At 45.1% G+C, this 22031-nt stretch overlaps 2 protein-coding genes across 3 annotated transcripts in view; one reads left to right on the top strand and one right to left on the bottom strand.

Moving 5' to 3' along the window:
- rsph14 (radial spoke head 14 homolog) overlaps positions 1-22031 on the bottom strand; it is an 876175-nt gene that overhangs the window by 481922 nt on the left and 372222 nt on the right. The gene's annotated exons all lie outside the window — the stretch shown is intronic.
- The window catches only part of gnaz (guanine nucleotide binding protein (G protein), alpha z polypeptide), a 315345-nt gene that overhangs the window by 28415 nt on the left and 264899 nt on the right, over positions 1-22031 (top strand). Inside the window, exon 1 of one of the 2 annotated variants that reach the window (XM_041203454.1) lies at positions 12781-12825. The exons of the other annotated variant lie outside the window; for it this stretch is intronic. The gene's annotated coding sequence lies outside the window, so the exon portion shown is untranslated. Of the gene's footprint in view, positions 1-12780; positions 12826-22031 lie in introns of those variants that run through there. 2 annotated transcript variants of the gene reach the window in all.

Raw genomic sequence — 22031 nt, 5'->3', positions numbered from 1 at the left:
AACCATTAAGTCCATACAGTGTAGGTACACCCACAATGCTGTTAGGGAGGGAGTTCCAGGATTCTGACCCAGTGACAGTGAAAGAACGGTGATATATTTCCAAGTCAGGATTCTGAATGGCTTGGAGGAGAACTTTCAGGTGGTGGTGTTCCCATGTGTCTGCTGCCCTTGCACTTCTAGGTGGTAGTGGTTGTGGGTTTGGAAGGTGCCATTTAAGGAGCCATGCTAAGTTCCTCTTGTAGATGGTACACATTGCTGGAGGGAGTGAACGTTTGTGGATGGGGTGCCAATCAAGCGGGCTGCTTTGTCTGCCCACAGTGGATATTGAGTGAGTGCTATGGAGAGGGCATGGGTGGTATGAGGTGGCATGGGGTGAGTGGGGAGTCGGGGGAGGGCAGGTGACACAGACAGTGAGGGATAGAGGACCTAAAAGCCTTTTATAAAACTAGGCCGAAGTCTCTGAGAATCACGTCGGGCCTTCTAACCAACCTACCTCGTCACTTGCCTGCTTCAATGGCCATCTCTGAACTGCCTCTGGAGGCAGCAGCCCCGATGTGATCATACCCCCACCCCACTCCCCAAACTGAAAATTTTGTGTGACAGGGCTCTTTATATCAATGTGGGTCTGTTGAGTCAGGAAATTTTCCAACTCAAGCAAATTGCCTCAGTAGCAAAAATCCAATCCAAAGTATTTGTTTAATGTCTTTGCTATTTCCTCATACTCCAAAAAGATTTCTCCTGCCTCTGCCTCTAATAGATACATGTTTGCTTTTGCTAATGTACCGGAAATGACAACAGCACACCCAGCACTGCAAAGTCCTTTTTATTAACATCTGGTGCTTGTGCCAAAATTGGGGCAGCTGTCCCAGAGACCAGTCAAGCAACAGCCTGACATAGTCAAACTCACCAAGTTATACCTCACAGACAACGTCCCATACAACACCATCACCATCCCTAGGTATGTCCTGTCCCACTGACAGGACAGATCCAGTAGAGATGGCAGCACATTGGTATACAACCAGGAGGGCATTGCCCTGGGAGTCCTCAACTTTGACTCCAGATTCCATGAAGTCTCATAGGATCAGGTCGGACATGGGAAAGAATACTTCCTGCTGATTGTCAGCTACCACCCTCCCTCAGCTGATGAGGGACTCATCATTGGTACCACCATCATCAGTCCTCCTCCATGTTGAACACCAATTGGAAGAAGAAATGAGGGTGGCAAAGACATAGAATGTACTCTAGGTGGGGGACTTTAATGATAAACACCAAGTGTGGCTTGGTAGCACCACTACTGAACAAGCTAGCCGAGTCCTGAAGGATATATCTGCTATGCTGTGTCTGTGGCAGATGGTGAGGGAACTAATAAAAAGAGAAAGCCTACTTGACATTGTCCTCCACCAGTCTACCTGTTGCAAAGGCATCTGTCCATGATAGTATTGGTAGCAGTGACCACCCACAGTCCTGGTCCAATCATTTAGCATCTCCATGAATTCCACTTATTATCATTCTTTCCTGCAATATTCCCTCTGGACAACAAATAGCACCAGTTCATAACATTAAGGACTGACTAGCCCCTGTGTCCCTTGAAGTTTTAAGATCTTTGCCTGCTCCACCCTGTACATACAGAAAGACTTTCCCTTCACACGCAAAATCTTTAAACATTTCTAAAACTTGGCCTTCTAAACTCCCTTGGGTAAATTGTGAACACACTCCCACTTCTTTACCTACCAGTGATTCCTCCTGCTTCCTCTGTACACAAACCACTGGTTTTCCTTGCCCCTGGATCTCAGAACCCACAGTAATCTTATTTCCAGGACTTCTCTGCTTCCAAACTACTGCAATAGGTTTTCACTGTAACCTCCAACACATTGACTTCATTGTCCCCACCTTATTACAGTGAAAACATTTAAGTCTTCAAGTGTCACTTCTACCCTCAGCACTTCCTTTCTGGTCTGAGGAGAAGCTTCCTGAAAATTTCCGACTGCTCCTTCTTTTGCCTGCCTACCTGCCTTCCTTTCATCTTCCCACAGTCTATCCTTCTCGAATTTAAAAGGGTGACAAAGAAGAGGTTTAGATCTATGGAGTAGCTCATAATCATTAGTTATCCCTGTTGCTTGCCTACCTGTTTTAACCCTCTGTTCTTCCACACGAGTTCTAACTACTAAAGGAATTGTATCTTTAAATTCTTCCAAAAGAATTACTTCTCTAAGAGCTGCATATGTTGTCTCTACCTTTAATAGAACATAAGAACATAAGAACTTGGAGCAGGAGTAGGCAATTCAACCCCTCGAGCCTGCCCCGCCATTCAATACCATCATGGCTGATCTCATTTCGGCCTCAACTCCAATTTCCTGCCCTCTCCCCATAACCTTCCAACCCATTACTAATTAAAAATCTGTTTATCTCCTCCCTAAATTTATTCAGCATCCCAGCATCCACCACACTCTGAGGTAGTGAATTCCACAGATTCTCGACCCTTTGAGAAAAGTAATTCCTCCTCATCTTTGATTTAAATCCACCACTCCTTAGCCTAAAACTATGGCCTCTCATTCTAGAATGCCCCACAAGGGGAAACATCTGCTCCATGTCTACTTTGTCTATCCCCTTTAGCATCTTATATACCTCAATTAGATCTCCCCTCATCCTTCCAAACTCTAGCAAGTATAGGCCTAAACTGCTCAATCTCTCCTCACAAGACAAGCCCCACATTTCTGGAATCAATCTAATGAACCTCCTCTGAACCGCCTCCAATGCAACTACATCCTTCCTCAAGTAAGGAGACTAAAACTTTGCACAGTACTCCAGGTGCGGTCTCACCAATGCCATGTACAGTTGCAATAACACTTCCCTATTTTTATACTCTATTCCTTTAGCAATAAATGCCAAAATTCCTTTTACCTTCCTTATTACCTGCTGTACCTGCATACTAGCTTTTAGTGATTCATGCACGAGGACACCCAGATCCCTCTGCACTGACACATTCTGAAGTTTCTCTTCATTTAAATAATAAGTCGCCTTTTTAATCTTTCAACCAAAATGGATAACCTCACACTTATCCACATTAAACTCCATCTGCCAAATTTTGGCCCATTCAACTAACCTGTCCATATCCATTTGTAAATTTCTTATTTCTTCATTGCAACTTACTTTCCCACCTATTTTGGTGTCATTTGCAAATTTAGCTATTGTACCTTCTATCCCTGAATCCAAGTCATTAATATAGATTGTAAATAGTTGGGACCCAAAGACCAAACCCTGTGGCACCCTACCAGTTACAGCTTGCCATCCAGAAAAAGACCCATTTATCCGGACTCTGCTTTCTGTTGGTTAGCCAATCCTCTATCCAAGCTAATAAATTACCCCTAACTCCGCGTGACCTTATCTTGTGTATTAAACTTTAAATGCCCGTATCCACCAGTCAAAATTGCTTTGTTTTACTCTCTCAAACTCAATATAAGTCTGACCAGGCTGTCTCCTTACATTCTAAAATTTCTGCCTATATGCCTCAGGAACCAACTTATGTGCACTGAAAATAGCCTTTTTTACTGCCTCATAATCCACCAATACTTCCTCTGACAGTGATGCATATACCTCATGAGCTCTACCTACCAATCTAGACTGTAAAAGCAATGTCCAGATTTCTTGTGGCCTTTTCATTTGCTTAGCTATCTTCTGAAACAAAATAAAGAACATCTCTACATCCTTTTCCTCAAACCTCAGAAGAGCCTGTACAAATTTAAACATCTCTCCACTGGGTTTTAGATTGAAAGTGGTTATTTCCACATCAGGACCTTCCTCAGCATCTGAAGTATCCTTTTTAACTTCCAGCCTTTTAAGCTGATCTTCTTTTTCCCTTTCCTTTTCTCTTTCCTACATTGCTAATTTCTCCCTCTGAAGGTCAAATTTTCTCATTTCCATTTCTCTTTGAAATGCTCTCTCTTTTTCATTTTCCTTCTCTTTTGCCTCCAATTCAAGATATTTTCATTTGCAACTGAAGCCTCTCTACCTCCAACTGTGACTCACTAGTTTCAGGTATCCCTTCCAATTTCAAATGCTGCGCCGTAACTTCAATTATGTCCGCTTTCTTTGCCCCTGTGGTTAATCCTAACTACAACTTATCCACCAATTCTGTTAACTGTGCCTTAGTTATTTTTTGTAAACCAATCAGGGTTACATCTTCTACTCCCAGAAAAGCCTTAGCAATTGTTAAAGCCATATTTGCAGTCTAACTACTTTAACATCCCTCAACACCAACTCCTGAGTTCAATGTTCATCTCATACTTGTAGCCTTAAAGTTCACCAACTCCAAGCCAGTCAAGGAATTTCAAAAATCCTGCAAATAGCCCCCAGTTTTGGTATGATACGGCAGGTGGTATTTGTCAGACTGACCAAATCCACAAGGGAAATTTGGCCACGCTATCACAATGATTTTGCAATTTGTAGTTATTACGAGGAGTCTGGTGCACTGAAGTCAGAAGTATTGAGTCCACTACCACCTTTAGACATTTTAAAGATTAAATTAAAACATTTATTGACAAAAGAAGAAAAAACCTTCAACACACACACAAGATTATAGGTACGATAGTGGTGTTTAAGAGGCAGCTTGACAAATACATGAATAGGAGGGGAATATAGGGATACGGACCCCAGAAGTGCAAAATGTTTTAGTTGACGGGCAAGATGATCGGCACAGGCTTGGAGGTGCCGAAGGGCCTGTTCCTGTGCTGTACTTTTCTTTGTTCTTTGTTCTATTACAGTTACACAGTTATAACAGTTCCCAAAATTTATACGTAACCAAACTCCAAAATATACATTCCTTTTAATACAACAGTCCAAATCGATTCCAAATTGATAAAGTCATCCAGCAATTTTAACACAAGCAATGGGATTCCAAAGGCTTTCAACACAACTTTGGTAACTGGAACAGTATGGGTGGCTGGAGGTTTATTCCCCAAGTCTGTTTCACACAGTTACCTTTCAAGATCTCACATGGCCACATACCTCACACAGCCTTCCATTCTTCTTTAAATATATTTAATCCCTTTTGATTTGGAAATCCCATCATTTCTACTTGTCTTTACAAGTTACTTTTCCCAGAATATAAAAAAAACTTTCATGTTCTCATTAGAGCCAGCATGTTTGGGAAAAAAAACAATGTAATAACTTTGCCTTATTTATCTTGGCAGTTGTAAAAATCTTCCCTGTCCCATTGAAAATCAAACACTTCTCCACTTATCTAAAATGCAAATTCCATTCACACTGTACCTACTGACCTCGCCCTAGCTCTACTCATCTCCATTTCAAACGCCTGTTTTAATCCTCATTTCTTTGCTAATTTAAACCTTGCAGACTAATCGGCTAGTTTAATTAAATTAGCCACACACACACAGAGCCATATACACACACATATAAGCCTGCTTTAAAATATCCTACAGCAATATTAGGAAAAATATGATAGTTTCTTGACACTAAGCAATCCCACAGCCAACAGATCAGATCTAAGCTCTGCGTTCTTGCCATATCCAGTTGTGAATGGCAGTGAACAATTAAACAACTAACTGGAGGAGGCAGCTCCACAAATATCCCCAACCTCAATGATAAGGGAGCCCACCACATCTGTGCAAAGACAAGGCCGAAGCATTTGTCACCATTTTCAGACCTGGTGGATGATTCATCTCAGCCTCCTCTTGACATCCCCAGCAGCAGTGTTGCCAGTATTCAGCCAATTTCATTCACCCCAAGTGATATCAAGAAACAGCTAAAGGCACTGGATATTGCGAAGGCTAAGGGCCCCGACAACATTCCGCAGTAGGATACTGAAGACTTGTGCTCCAGAACTAGCCACGTCCTAGCCAAGCTGTTCCAGTACAGCTAGAACACTCGCACCTACCCAGCAATGTGGAAAATTTTCCAGGTATGTCTTGTCCTCAAACAGCAGGACAAATCAAATCCGACAAATTACCACCCCATCAGTTCACCCTGAATCATCAGCAAAGTGATAGGAAGTGTCATCAACAGTGCTTTCAAGTGGCACTTATATGACAATAAACAGATGCTCAGCTTGAGTTCTGCCAGGGCCACTCAGCTCCTGACCTGATTATAGCTTTGCTCCAAACATGGACAAAAGAGCTGAACTCAAGAGGTGACTTGAAAGTGACTGCCCCTGACATCAAGGCGGCATTTGACCAAATGTGGCATCAAGGAGCCCAAGCAACACTGAAGTCAATGAGAATCGGGGGAAAGCTCTACACTGGTTGGATTAATACCAAGCACAAAGGAAGATGGTTGTGGTTGTTGGAGGTCAATCATCTCAGTCCCAGGACACTACTGCAGGAGTTCCTCAGGGTAGTATCCTAGATCCAACCATCTTCAGCTGCTTCATCAATCACCTTTCCTCCATCATATTGTCAGAAGTGGGGATGTTCGCTGATGATAGCATGATGTTCAGCACTGTTTTGAGATCTGCAGACACTAGGCATAGTTCTTGGTTACTGGACAGATTGTAGTCATACTCTGGTATTTGCTTAACACTTGTTCATTAGTACAACATTTAAACAGGTTACAGGGTAGGCATGTTGCTCCTAAGCATGGTGTTCCAATTTCTCTCTCTCTCTCTCTCTCAAGAGAGAGAGAGAGAGAGAGAGAATCCAACATATGACTAACTGATGCTAGCGATATATCTTCATCCATGTTATACCTTAGCATAGCCATCCTGTTAACCCTTTATACTACAAATACCATTCACGACTCCTCAGATACTGAAGCAGTCTGTGTCCATATGCAGCAAGATCTTGGCCAGAATTTTCAGTTCGGCGGCAGGCCCAGGATCAGCCAGGAAAAGGGCTGCTGCCCGCGATTGGCTCCCAACTGCAATTTCATGCTGGCGGGCCAATTAAGGCCCATCCAGCATGAAACACGGCTCCGCACTGGTTGGGAAAGGGCCAGACGGGGATGGGAGCCAGTCGGCTGCCAGGTACAATGGCAGCCAGTTTAAAAGTGGAAGAGGCAACCCCTTGAAGGCTGCCATGGAAGAATGTCTCTTCTATGTCTTCAACATTCAAGTTATGGAGTCAAGTGCGGCTGGAGACGCCAGGCGGGAGGGCAGATCAGATGGATACTCAGCCCCCTACTTTTCGAATGAGCGCCTCGCGGTCTTCCTGGAGGAGGTGGCTGCCAGGAGGGACACCCTTATCCCCAGAAATGGGGGGAGGAGGCCACTGCACCTCACAAAGAAGGCATGGGAGGAGGTTGCTGCGCAGGTCAGCAGCCATGATGTGTTGCGGCGCACATAGGTCCTGTGCTGGAAGAGGTTCAATGACCTGCTGTGCTCAAAAAGGGTGAGTACCGTGTTGGCATGGGTCAGTGTACAGAAATGTTAAGGTGTGGCCGATCCACCGTGGACCTCAGGAGTGTTAGAGTCTGAGTGCAACTGTCAATGACACTGGAGCTGGCTAAGGGGATGAGCCCTGGCTGCTTGGATTGATTGCATTGCAGCTCGAGGGCTGCGACACGGATGTGCCCTGCAATGTGTTCCTCAGCTGGGGTGTGGCCAGGCTCCGATGGCGCTGCAAGTAGAGAGTGGACTAATCAGGAGAAGACAAACCATAACCAATCAGAGAGGTCACATGCAGTTGGAGGCCCCGTCCAACCTGCTGCTGCTGACCAGGTTTGAGCATGACACCCTAGAGCTAGAGAGCCCGCACATTCCACGTGCAGCCAGGCATGGAGAGGAGGGGCTGCCAGATGAAGGTAAGAATGCAGTGCACAGAGGTGAGAGTTTCAGATTGTGCAACCATTCTAGTGTAGTCCCTTCATTGATGGGAGCCTCAAACCTGGACTTTAAATTGATCATTGAAAGATGATGGCACCTGATGCAGATCTCCATTGTCTCACCAGGGTGCCTGGCATGCATAGCGACAGTATGATAACTTTAACTAGTGACATGTCCTTGTTTTCCCTTAGATTTGCCAGCACGCACTCACTTTCTGGACCTCGAGGGGCCACGCCTGACACCGGAGGACCACCGGGCTTCATTTGCACCTGTGTCATACCTGCTATGAACCAGGCACCAGCGCAGATACCAGCACCTCAGTGCGCATTAGATCGGCAGCTAGAATGTTGGTGCACATCAGCGAGGGCACTTCACACTTGCTTGAGGAGCAGGCGGAGGACTGCTGGGGACCAGGATGATGCTGAGTCGAAGGCAGATGATGTGCCTCTGGAGTTGTCCATTAGGCGGCAGAAGCTGGATGTCCAGTGGGATGTGTGGGAGGATCTGGCAGAGATCCATGAGGGTCTGCATGCCATGGTCTCCGTTGTGGAGGAGCCCATGTGGAGCATGAGCACTGCAATGACCCTCATGGCTGAGCGCAATGCCTCCTCCATTGAGAGAGTGGCAACTCTGATGTAGAGGCAGCTCCAGGAACAGAATCAGGGGTTCCTAGGGTTGCACTCAGACATACAAGGCCTCACACAGGCACTGAGCTCAGGTAGTCAGTGTCCATGTGGGAGATGGATGAGGCACCCAGTATCCCAGCGAGGTGCCCATCCATCAATGGTGAGCAGGGAGGTCCAGAATGACCTCATGTTGGTGCACGAGCTGTTTTTGTCTCTGCAGGCTCCTCTCAGGGCCCTCTGGATGACAGCAGAAGCTCCTCCACCAATGACCCTGGCATCTGATGAGGCTGCAATGACTGGGGAGATGCCAGCTGTGGCACTGGCTGCTCCCTCCCAGGCAGGGCCAGCACAGGCTCCACTGGCCAGAGGACAACTGCCAGGGTCACCAAGGCCAACAACAGTGTCAGTAAGGGGGGGGGGGGGGGGGGCCCACATCAAGACATAGCACTTAGAAACGTTAAGTTGAAGGCACCATGAGCATAAGGTTCATGGGTGATTTTCTGTTTATTTATGTTTGGTTTATATCTCTGCTGGTGTGGACATCAACTCCAGTAATGGTAATGTCATTATGCATTCAATGTGACAATAACATTAAATTTGCTTTGGTTCTGATGGCCTGAGTATGCTTCACCTTTTTTCTTTCTGGTGCAGGGTACGCCAGTATTTAATGCTGGATGCGAGTAGCTCAATACTTTAGTGCACAGGCAATGAGTGGACTTTGGGTGCAAATGAAAGGGTCAGGTCATTTCAGACATCTGGGATGGAGGTGCCAGCCTTCCAGGCAGAAGCAGATCTTTGGCAGCCTAGCTGAAGGGGCATTGGATCAAGGCGTCCCAGTTGTCCCTGCCTCTCTGGAGGTTACCAAGGTCTGCCTCCACGTCCTCAGCGTTCTCCTCACTGTGCTCTTCTTCTGACACACTAGTGGATTCATCATCTGTGGTCTGTGCAACTGCATCAAGGTCCTCTTCACCAGTGGGTCCCCCCTTGACAGTGGCAGATTGTGGAGCGCGCAACATGCAACCACTATCAGTGATAACTGCTCTGGGGAGTATTGTAGTACTCCCCCTGAACGGTCCAGGCATTGGAAGCGCATCTTGAGAAAACCTCTACCACTGTCCTTGTGGAGGCATGACTCCTGTTGTAACGCTGCACTTCCTCTGTTCTTGGATGGCGGAGAGGCATCATAAAACACCTTTCCAACAGATAGCCCTTGTCACCCAGCAGTCATCCATCTATTTGGGCTGGAGCACTGAAGAGCCTTGGCACTTGGGAGTGTCTCAGGATGTAAGCGTCATGGGAGCTGCCAGGGTACCTTGCACAGACTTGCAGAATCTGCATCCTGTGGTCACACATTATCTGCACATTCATGGAGTGGAATCCCTTCCTGTTGACGAAGGCACCGGGCTCACCCGCTGGTGCCTTGATGGCCACACATGCAGTTGATGGCACCCTGGACGCAGGGGAACCCAGCAATCGCTGCAAAGCTTTTGGCTCGCTCAGCCTGGCTGGCCTCATCCGTTCGGAAATAAATAAATGTCAGTACCCACCTGAACAGAGCTTCTGTCACCAGCTTAATGCAACTGTAGACTGATAAAGAGATTCCACACAGATCCCCCACTGAGCTCTGGAAAGAGGTTGAGTCGTTGTGACCTTCAGAGCCACTGGCATGGGGTGTCCACCCACACAGCTGGAGCTGGTCTCAGGCCCAATCATTTGACAAATGGAGGTCACTGTCTCCCTTGAAAGGCAGAGCCTCCTTCGGCATTGCACCTCAGACATATTGAGGTAGCTGCATCGCCGCCTGTAAACCCTGGCAGTAGGATAGAGGTGACTTCTGCGGCCTCCTCCATATTGGACTTCCTATTGGCGTTGTGACCCTTGTGCTTGCACCTCTCCTCCCACAGGTCCCTCCCCTGGAAGCTGCATTGGCCTCCTCTCCCTCTGCCCCTCTCTTCCTCAGAGGAGGAGGTGCCACCAGCGGAGAAAACAATCCCCATTATGAGGGTAATAGAAGGCTGTCTGATACCTGGAAGGGTCCACATGGTCTGAATCTTCTGGGGGCCTTGGAAACACCAACAAGTCCTGAAATGAAGCCTGGAAATGCTAAGAATGAAGCCCCAAACAGAGATGAAGTTGCCAAGTATCAATAAGTAACCAGCAGCAAACTATCTCCAAAACTCCTCACTACTCACATTGGCAATGCTGCTGACCCTTTTATCCTGCCCTTGGATGAGGTTTAGCATATTGTCGGCTGCCCACCTGCCTGTGAGACGAGCACAAAATCGCACGGGCAACGCAAAATCTAGTTTAATTGCCTTTTCAATGGCCTTAACTGGCCTTGTAATTGATGGAGGGCCCAGCTCTGACTCCCGAGTGTGCCTGCCAACCAAAATATCACGTGAGTGTGTGAGGACGCTCGCCCAATGTCATCACGTGCTATTTCATGCTCAAGCAGATCGGGCGCGTGCCCACCCACTCAGCGAAAAATTCTGCCCCTGACAACATTCAGGCTTGGCCTAATGTGTGGCAAAAGCTACTTGACATTTAAGTGCCAGGCAATGACCATCTCCAACAAGAGAGAATCTAATCATCTCCCCTTGACATTCAGTGGCATTACCATCAGTGAATCCCCCATTATCAACATCTTGCGGGTTTGAACATAAACTGAACTGGACCAGTCATATAAATGCTATTCCTACATGAGCATGTCAGAGGCTAGGAATTCTGCAGTGAGTAATTCACCTCCTGAATCTCCAAAGCTTGTCACAAGTCAGGAACATGAAGGAATACTCTCTGTTTGCCTAGCAGAGTACAGCACCAAAAACACACAAGAAACTTGAAACCATACAGAACAAAGCAGCCCGCTTGTTTAGAACCACATCCAGCACCTTAAAAATTCAGTCTTCCCACCATTGACATACAGCGGCAGCAGTGTGTACCATCTACAAAATGCACTGCAGCAACTCATTAAGATTCCTTTAAAACCACCTTCCAAACCCACATCCCCTACCACTTAGAAGGAGAAGGGCAGCAGATGCCTGGGTACAGCACAACCTACATATTCCACTCCCAGCTACTCACCATCCTGACTTGGAAATATATCGCCGTTCCTTCACTGTCGTTGGGTCATAATCCTGGAACTCCCTCCCTAACAGCACTGCGCGTGTACCTACACCACATGGACTGCAGTGGTTCAAGAAGGCAGTGCACCATAACCCTTCTCAAGGGCAATTAGGGGTGGGCAATAAATGCTGGCCTAGCCAGACATGCCAACATCCTATGAATGAATTTAAAAAACACTCTGTCAAATGGCTGAAATACTGACACTTTCTTTTCTAGATGCAACATTTTAAGAGTTCTTTTTGCCCTTACAATTTCAAGCACCTCTTCTGTATATGGAATTTTTAGCATGCATTTTAGTATACATTTCAAAGGCCTCTATTTTCTTCCACAGATCTTTATTTATTCTGAGGCATATAGGAAAGTGGATAGAATGTAGCATCTAATGAGCTTTTTCCTTGTGACAATCTTGAGATTTTTTTGATGTTAACACATCCTTCACCTTCATAAAATTAGTTTTGACCATCTCCATCTTTCTAATTTCGGTAACGCCTCAACTATCTTCTCTTATCATTTGTCCTAAATAATACAAACTTATCTACTTGTTCCAGTGTGACAGCATCAACTTCAAACTTCACTTTAGTTTCTTCTAATGTACTCATAGCTAACTACTATTGTTTTTATCTTTTTCGTGTGCTCAATTCTAAACTTGTAGATTTTACTTGATCTACGATATTTTGTCAGGCCCCTTCTGACTCTGCAAGTAATGCTGTGTCATCAGCATACCACAAATTTGTTACGTTTATTATGTTATCAACAACACAGAAATCATAAAGAAAGAGATAAAATAAAGACTAACTGTCTTATTTATTTCTTTTCAAAAACATTACATTGAACACAAATGAATTATCTCCACTCAACTGTTTCAGCGTAGTAGTTGGTGTATGGTTTCATGAGCTAATCCCATTAGTAGAAATATCACATGTAAAATATTAAATAAAACTGTCCTGTGATTGTAGTGGTTGCGTCAACATCCTGATTGAAATATGTATCACATTCCTGTGATATTATTGTTCCAAACTAAGGAAAACTAAGAAAACTGAGAGAGCCACCAGTCAGCAAAGCAAGATCAGAGTCTGCTTGCAAGGACACTTTGTGACTACCCAGTTCATCCTCTAAAAATTATGCATTACTGGTCTTTTGTAACATTGGTGGACGGGATATCAAACAGGCTGCTTTGCCCTGGACTGTGTCGAGCTCCTTGAGTATCGTTGAAGCTGCACCAATCCAGGCAAATGGAGAGTATTCCACCAGACTCCTGACTTGAGCCTTGCAGATAGTGGACAAGTTTTGCAGATTCAGGAGGTGAGTTACCCATCACAGAATTCCCCCATGACCTGCTCTTGTAGTCACAGTATTTATATGGCTGCTCCAATTAAGATTCTGGTCAATACCCAAGATGTTGATGGTGGCGTATTCAGTGACAGTAATTCCATTGAAAGTCCAAATGTGATGGTTAGATTCTCTTTAGTTGGAAATGGACATTGCCTGGCTCAGCTGTGCTGTGAATCTTACTTACAACTTAACAGACCAAGCCTGACTGTTATCCAGGTCTTGCTGCATGCGGGCATGGACTGCATCAGTTTCTGAGAAGTTGCAAATGGGACTAACATTGTGCAATCATCAGCAAACACTCCTACTTTTGACCTTACAATAGAAGGAAGATCATTGATGAAGCAACTGAATATGGTTGGGTCTAAGATACTGTGAGGAAGAACTCCTGCAGTAATACTCTAAGGCTGAGATGGTTTCTGTGCTGTAAGTTCTATGTATGCAATTCTATATGGAACTATACTTTATATGGTTGGGTAAACAGAAGTAGAAAACCAATACAAATAATAACTTGGCAGCACAAAGCTTGAATAATGCTGAAAAAAGGGACATGTTGCTGAAGCTTTTTGTCTTGTTCTCATCAGGGCAAATGCAAGAATGCCAAATTTCAAATGATCACAACAATTTATGCTACATGAGAAAAGGTGTGCTGATTGGTTGGCAAGTGGACTCTGATTGGCAATCTCTGGTACCATTTTAGTAAATCACTTCTGCACCCTCCCCAAGGCTTTGACATTTTTTCTAAAATGTGGTGCTCAGAATTAGACACAATACTCCAGCTGAGGCCTAACAGTGTTCTGTTTAGTGTAATTTTTGTATCTGTACTCTATTCTTCGATCAACAAAGCTAAGGATCCCATACACTTTTTTAGACAACCTTTTCAACTTGTCCTATCACTTTGAAAATTTATGCACATTGTCAAGTCAATCTACTCCTGCAGCTTCTTTAAATTTGTGCTATTTAGTTCATACTGCTTCTCCTCATACTTTTTTACCAAAATGTATCACTAACCACATCTATGTATTAAATTCAATCTGCCATGTGTCTGCCCATTTTAAAAGTCTGCATATGTCCTCTTTAAATATATTACTATCCTCCCCATTGGTAGATATATTTTCAAGTTTCATATCATCTGCAAACTTCAAAATAATGCTCTGTATACCCAATTCCAGGTCATTAAAATGTATCAAAATGAGCAGTGGTTCTAAAACTGACCTCTGAAGAACACCATTGTATATTTCCCTGAAGTTTGAAAAATTACTCTCTGCTTTTTAATCCTTAGCCAATTTTGGACTCATACTGCCACTGACCCTTTAATCCAATGGGCTTTAATTTTCTTAACAATTTTATTATGTAGTACAAGCCTTCAAAATTATGAAAGTAACCTCTCAGCACATGTACTCTGAACAAAGCCTTTCACACCAGCAGGCAAGTAAGCAACTGTAGAGTTGTGGTACTTACATATTTCCCTGCCATGCCTTCAGCTCCCTAAATTGCTGTTGCATTCTCACCTTGCTTTCGCTGGTGTGCTTAAGGAAGCCTGGAAAACCCATGCACCCACAGTTAAATTCCAAAAGCCATATTAATACTGCTGTAATTGAGCAATTACCATTGAAATTCACCCCCAAAGGGGTTGCTCGTAAGCAGCAATTAAATGCGGAACTCAGAAGCCTGAAATGGCTTCCAAACACACTATCGATTGCGGCACTTTTAATACCTCACATGTTCCTCCAAATTAAAATTTGCCCCAATACTTTATCAGCTTTTGATGAGAAGGTCAGCCAACACTCCTGTTAGTCGGCTGCCATTATCGATGGTGAATTTAGAAATCCTTCATATGATGAGAAAGATTGCAGATACTTCTCTGAATAAAATACGCAACAATGCTAATAACGATATGAGAGTACTGAAAGTAGTTAGGAAGCATTGTTACATGATTATTATCAGATTGAGAGTTCTAGATATGCTTTTAATTTGTATTACATCTTTTCAATGCTTTGTGATATCAGGGTTAATGATGCAATGGAACATTGTTCATCAGAAGAAATACATTCAGTGCCAGGCATCTGAGGAAGGATTTATTGGCTTTGGAGGGGGTGCAGAACAGATCACCAGAATGATAGCAGGGCTAAAATGGTTGCAGAGACTAGGTTTGCATCCCATGCAGGATAGAAGATTAAAGCATGACCTAATCGAAGTATCAAAGTATTGAAGATGATTAAAGGATTTTATAGGGTAGAAAGAGAGGAACTATTTTCTCTGGTGGGGGAAACAAGGGAGAAGAACCTTAAAGTTAGAGCTAGACTGTTCAGAAATGATGTTAGGAAGGACTTCTTCACACAAAGAGTAAAGTAAATCTGAAAATTTCTCGCTGAACTGAGGGTCAATTGAACATTTTAAAACTGAACTGATGTAATTTTGTTAGGCAAAGTTATTGAGAGATGTGAAACCCAGGCAGATAAATGGAGTTAAGGATCAGCCAAGATTTAGTTGAATGATGGAACAGGAGTGAGGAGCTAAATGACCTACTGTTGTGTTCCTATGTTTGATACCATAGTGCTGATAGGCATCAAGCACAACTTGGATTATTGGGTGCTAAGACTTGCCCTATGTCATTGTGATAACACAATATAATGCAGTGAGGAAGCAATCATGTCACTGAAAGTGTGCACACTATTAGTCCCTCGAAGAAAGTAATTGAGTTTTGCCTCATAATGTGGTTTGAAAAGTGCTTCTGGAGCTCAGTGCCCATCTGAAATGTGCATTGTTTGGATGGCCAGGCTAGTCCTTGTTCCTAAGGACAGCCTGACTGATAGTGACTTGTTGAGCCAGCAATTTCATTATTTATTTCATGGTGTGCTTTATTTTCACTATATGGCTATTCTCAGTTTCTAAAATCATGCCTCTTCTGCCATCTGTGGCTGTTAGCTGAAAGAACTGTAACTGAGCTGTGGGCATTCCACTGACCAATCCTTTCCTATTCCACTGGCCAATCCTTTCCTATCTACTGGCCCTGTAGGAGAAACAGTATAGTAACAAGAAGTAAAGAGCTTGCACTTTTATTGTTCCTTTAAAATTGGCAGGATGTCCAAAGCATTTCACAATCAAAGACGCATTTTTTGAAGTGTAATCACTGTGTTATGTAGGCAAACATAAATGGCCAGATCATCTGTTTTGGTGTTAGTGGTTCACAGATAAACATTGGCCAGGACATTTGAAGAACATAACTGCCCTTCTTCGAACGGTGCCATGGAATCTTTCACATTTTCTTGAACAGGCAGATAGGCCCCAGTTTAATGATACATCCAAAAAATGGCATCGCCAGCTTTACAGCGCTCCCTCAGTACAAGTATAACCCTGCAAGCTCAATCTTTGGTGTAGGACAAGAACCCATGAACTTCTCACCGAAGTGAGAGTGTGACCACTGGGCTAAGGCTAACCCCATCAGGTATCCTGTATAAACCAGCTTAGATTATCCAAAAAACTGCAATTTAATGTGTCTCAAACAACTTTGTGCTGCAAGGAGACATTGCCATGTACAGATGGAAAAGAGAACTTGCTTTAACGTGCGGTAGAAGAGAACTCCAAGCATAATATATATCTGCACAATCCACCATTTTCTCAGCAAGAGTCTTAACATTAGATGTAATAGAGTAATGTGTAAGATTTCATCTTTTTAGACGGCAGAGGCATATAACACAGAACTCTGGGAGTCACATATATAATTTAAATTCTAATTCCCATTAACTTGCATATATCTGAATTTGCTGCTTTGGCAGATCTTGGTATTCTGATTTAAGATCTAACTATTATTTGAGGCATCAGCATTAAACAATGTGCTTTTGAAACCGCCAGTATAAAACAGGACAAGTGAGGCATAAACGCAAAAGAGACAAAGTTGTTTGGGCTACACTGGTATAGACTACTGATTATGTGACTCCAGTTCCACAGATTGGATATCACTGCACTAACAGGTTGAAACATTACCCAGTTACCTGTATCATCCAGTGCACAAAGGCATCTGCTCAGGTGCTCAGTGCACTGCCATTACTCCCAGTCTTATATCAGGAACAAGGAATAGTGTATATTTTTTCACAAGTACCTTAATCTATTTCATCCAAGATGAATTAGAGTGAAGGTTGAACTCAAATATGACCATACCCAAAAGTGTGTGGTGCAGAAGCATATTCTCCTTTGTGATGTTGCATGGTTTGTGTTTCCTACCTCATAGCCATGTATTCATTCTGTTTTCCCTTAAGTGTATGGTTGTTGGGTCTGCTTCAAGGGATTGTGATAGCTCACTACCTTTTTTGCTGGGTCAGTAGATGTCCCTGCAAATGAAGGTGTTACAGGTATTGTTTCTGTGGACACCTGTGATGGTATGCTATCTGACATACTTGCAGGGTGAGTAGGAAAGCTGAGTTTTAAGAATGTGGATATTCTCAGGACACCTCCACCCTCGTGCTAGCTCCATCCTGTTGCTGGATGATTCATTGGCATGGTTGAACATTTCTGTGCAAGTGGACCACTGGGCAGCAATGAGGTTGTTGAAGCCTAACTGAATGCTTGTTTTAATCTGATTTCACAAAATGATGAACACAGACCAGGCAGACTGCTGTAGATTGAAGAGCAAAATCTTCAGAGCCCCAGCCAGAGTATTCATTATGGAAGCTACACTTAAACTTATGACTTCAGCCAAGGAGGTTTCTCTAGAGTGGGCACTGTAATGGCCTCCTTTACATTTGGAGTTGGATCAGGTAGCACTGAATGTGCCCCCAAACTATGCAGACTGCACGCAGTCAAATGATTGCATTAATTTTTGATGCTCAGCTATCAAATTGTATTTGTAGAAAGACCCTGTAAGATAAAAGATTTCATTCACCAAAGAGCAGAATGAAGAGGAGGGAAAAAGAAAGATCTTTTGGGGATTCTAAAGTTAACAATAAGGTGACAGGAAGAGAATTCATTGCTGGAGATGGCTCCAATTAAATTACAGGGATAGGGATAGGCAAGGCCATCGATCATGTAAAAGGGTGCAGGTAGGTCAGGATGAACAAGGAGGGATAGTGCACCATGGTCAAAATCATAGAGGGTGTCAATTGTGATTTTGATCAGAACCATTTCAATCCTGGAACAGCGGCAGAAAATGATTAGACAGACATAGGGCAGAATTTAATGGAGGGCACAGCATCTCACCCCTGGAAGTCCCACCAAGTGAGAGCTACTGGTTAATCAAAGGCAAACAGCTTTTCATTGCTCGGCACCACAACCAGGGAGGCGGCGGCTATACCACTATTTCACCTCACCCAAGACCCAGGATCGCTGATGGATGTAGGCACAGGTGAGCAATGGCAGGGTTGGGGGCCTCACAGGGTGGGGGGGTCACAGGGAGCGAGATCGGCAGCAAGGGCATGGAGGGTGGCTCTCCAGAGGCGAGGTGACGGCATGGCAGGCAAATGAGAGCCCGCCATGTCATGGAAGTGGCCTGTTTCCTGGGAATTCATAATTAATGCGGTGGGTTTGGGACAATCCAGCGTGAAAAGCCACTACTGCAGTTAGTGCAAATCTGGGACTATTCTGCCCTGGGACAGGAAGGGACCGTGAGTTTAACAGCAACAGTGCATCAGCAAATAAGGTCTATGCAAAGAATTGCAGTCAGAAAATAAAATTTATCCAAATGTGTGAATCATTCACTAGTGGCACAAATAGAAATAAATGGTTTAGATCTAACCGCTATTACAGGGACATGGGTTGGAATTTAATGATTGCCATTGGGGGCTCGTTCACCGACTAGAGAGCTGGTGGCAAACCTGCCCCAGCCATTTCTTGGAGCCCCACTGCCATTAAGTCCCAATTAGGCAGCCAGCTGGCTGTTTTCAGGGTTCCCAACTCCACTGGGGGCAATTTCCAACAGCACTTTCTGGTGATGGCCCGCCTCATAGAGCTGTCGGCTAATCAGAGGGACTCAACATACGGGTAGCCCAAAAAGTAAACCCTTTTGGGGTTTCTTGTGGGCTTCTGCAGTGTCTTGTCTCGTTCAAAGGTTTGCTCCATCAAGTTGCAAGTTGCAGCATGAACCTCATTATACCTTCGCTCTGCTGCAGTCTGAGGCCATCACACGGGTGTCACACTCTGCTGGTAGCTCTTGGCCCGAAGGAGCCATCCCTGCAGCTTCTGTGGACCCGGTAAGACTTCAGGTATTTGTGACTGAGTGAGAATATAGGAGTCTCCTGCGCAGACATGCAAGATGTGTTTGTGGTGGTCGCACACCAGCTGCACATTTGGCAAATGGAATCGCTTGCAGTTGACATAGTTGACCGTGTGTTTCGACGGAGGTCTGAGCTCCATGTGAAGGCGATTGATGACACCCTGCACCTTGGGAAACCCAAGATCTGGGCAAATCCAATTGCTTTTACATCCTGGCTGTGCTGGTCCCGTACAAAATGCACAAAGTTGTGTGCCCTTGCAAAGATGGCATCCATGACCTCATGGATGCATTTGTGGGTGGAGGCTTGTTAGGTCTCACAGGGGTCACTTGTGGAGCTCTGAAAGGAGCCATTGGCATAGAAATTGAGCACCAGTCACTTTTATGGCCACTGGCAGTGGATGCCCTTCATGTCCCCATGGTGTCAAATCCTGCAGTAGCTGGCAGGTCTGACCGACCAGTTCCCTAGACATGTGCAGTCTTCGACGACACTGGTTCTCAGTCATCTGCAGGAATGAAAGGCGGCATCTACAGACCCTGGGTCTAGCTAGACACTGACCATTGACAGCTCGCTGTGGCTCTTCGGCAGCGTGTATGGAAGCCCCAGCTGCCCCTTCTTCCAGAGAGTGCTGCTCCTCCCCCTGCACAGCCAGGCGCCTCAGTCACTCTCTTCTCAGTCGTCTTCACTCTCTGTAAGCTACGAGGCATACAGCTAGGTCACCAGGCTCCATGATCCTGATGTACTCCCCTTGCAGGACGAAAGAGAGAGATGCATGGATTAGCATGGGTGTACTAAGGACCTGTCTTGGTAAAGTCTGAAGGCGCTTAACACTTCCCAGAGAGTGCTGGCCACCACTTGGATGATCAGAAATTAGTGCGCTGTTTGGCGGTCTGAAATCCCATCTATCTCCGCCACACATAACCGATTGATTGGCGGCAGCTTTGCCCATTAGGCTGCATGCTGTGCTCTCAACTCAGATGCAGGCATTCTCCTAACCTGCACTGCAAGGCTGCACTGTTAGCTTGAACCATGGGGGAGATTGGTCCAAACTGGGAAGATGGCATTGGAAGGGGCTGTGAGCACTTCCACCAGTGACTGCTTCACGGCCAGCTTTAGCAAGAAGATTGCACAACATGCCCAGTCGTCCAACTGTTCTGCAGTCCACTAAAACACTCATTACTTTTCAGTCTATGCCCGAAGAGTGAAAAGATCTGAGCACTTGGTGGCACTTTGATGCCTCTGCGTTGCTTGAGTAGGCAGAGGAGCTAGAGGTCCAATTCCATAGCAATGTGGCTGCGCCTGAACTGTCGCAGCTGCAGAGGAATGGTCACTTTACAAAAGGTTTCCCTAATGCATGGCCGCTTCCCTCACTCATCCGTCCCCCACCCTCATGTGCTTGCGTGCTACCTTCAACTGCAGGGCAGCGCTTGCACCCCATCCCCACCAAGTCACTTCAACCGCAGAGCAGCACTTGCCTCCACCCCCCCAAGTCACCTCAACCACAGGGCAGCCCTTGGGCCACCCCCCAATGTTCCGCAACCGCAGGGTAGCCCTTGCCCCCGCCAACGTGCCTCAACCATGAAGTCCAACAGGCGAGCGCTCCACGAATTTACTGTGTCCTCATCTCTGAGTTTCCCTCGAAGTGCAACCCGCCAACTGCATGCCTTTTATACGCTGTTGTGAAACATGTCAGCATGCAATCACACCAACGTGGGCAGACAATCCAGTGCGGAGGGGAATGATTCCGTTGTGCTGGGCTTATAATGATCTGCAGATTTATTGCAATGAGGTTCCCCACCTCCAATGGCGGGTAACACGGCCTGCCATCGGCAGGCGGAGTGGGTGATTGCAAACTGGTTTCACAGCATCATGAGTGCAATTTTTGGCCTTCTCACCATATTGTCCACTCAAGCCATCGAACGCGCCCGATGCCAGTGGGCATGGATGATTCCGTGATTCCGTCCCCACTCTCCTTGTCTTTACCTACATCACCACACTGTTCTATTGTCTCAACCTTTTTCTTTAGGTTTCTAAATCTCCCTTCACCTGAACCCTCCCCCTACCACTTGTTAGTTTAAAGCCTTATCTATGGTCCTAGTTATATGAATCACCAAGACACTCTTCCCAGTCCATTTTAATTGAAACCTATTCCAACAGAATAGCTCCTTCTTTTCTGAGTATTGGTGCCAGTGTGACATGAATTGAAACTCTTCTTCCCATTCTTTGAGCCAAGCATTTAATTCTCTAATCTATTTGACCCTATGCCAATTGGTACATGCTCACCCAGAGATGATTACCTTTGAGGTTCTACATTTTAATTTGGACCTAATAGCCTCAACCTCTCTAAGCAAAACATTACTCCTAGTTCTGCCTGTGTCATTGAATCCTATGTGGCTCACGACAACTGGATCCTCCCCATCCCACTCTGAGTTCACCACCACCTTGGCACCGGGTTTGCAACATAACCTTTGAGCTCTCAGTTGCAGCTGCAGAGTACAGTATCAATCCCGTTGACCATTCTGTCCCCTATCACTACCGTATTCCATTTCGCTCTCCCCACTTGAAAGCCATCCTGCACCATGGTGCCATGGTCAGTTTGCTCAACCTGAAATCCATTTTCTCATCCAAAGAAGTAGCAAGTACCTCCTAACTGTTGGTCAAAGTCAAGGGCTGAAGTTTCCCCATCACAACATGCTGGATTACCATCCCTGCCTGACTTGCAGTCACATCTTCCTGTCCCTGACCATTTACCAACTATAAAGCTCTACTTAACTAAAGGGGTCTGACTGTCTTCTGGACCAAAGTGTCCAGGTAAGTCTACCCCTCCCTGATGCCTCACAATGTCAGCAACTCAGACTCCAGCTCAAGCTACAGACACTTACCATAGATATGGCTGTCTGGGACTGTGAAGCATTCCATAGATTCCCACATGTTACAGCCATGGCACTGCACCAGCCCTGCCATGTCCATCTA

Source organism: Carcharodon carcharias, chromosome 13 (assembly GCF_017639515.1).
Source record: "Carcharodon carcharias isolate sCarCar2 chromosome 13, sCarCar2.pri, whole genome shotgun sequence".
NCBI classification, from domain to species: domain Eukaryota; kingdom Metazoa; phylum Chordata; class Chondrichthyes; order Lamniformes; family Lamnidae; genus Carcharodon; species Carcharodon carcharias.
Note: the sequence above shows the minus strand (reverse complement) of the source record. Positions and strands in the feature narration are given on the sequence as shown.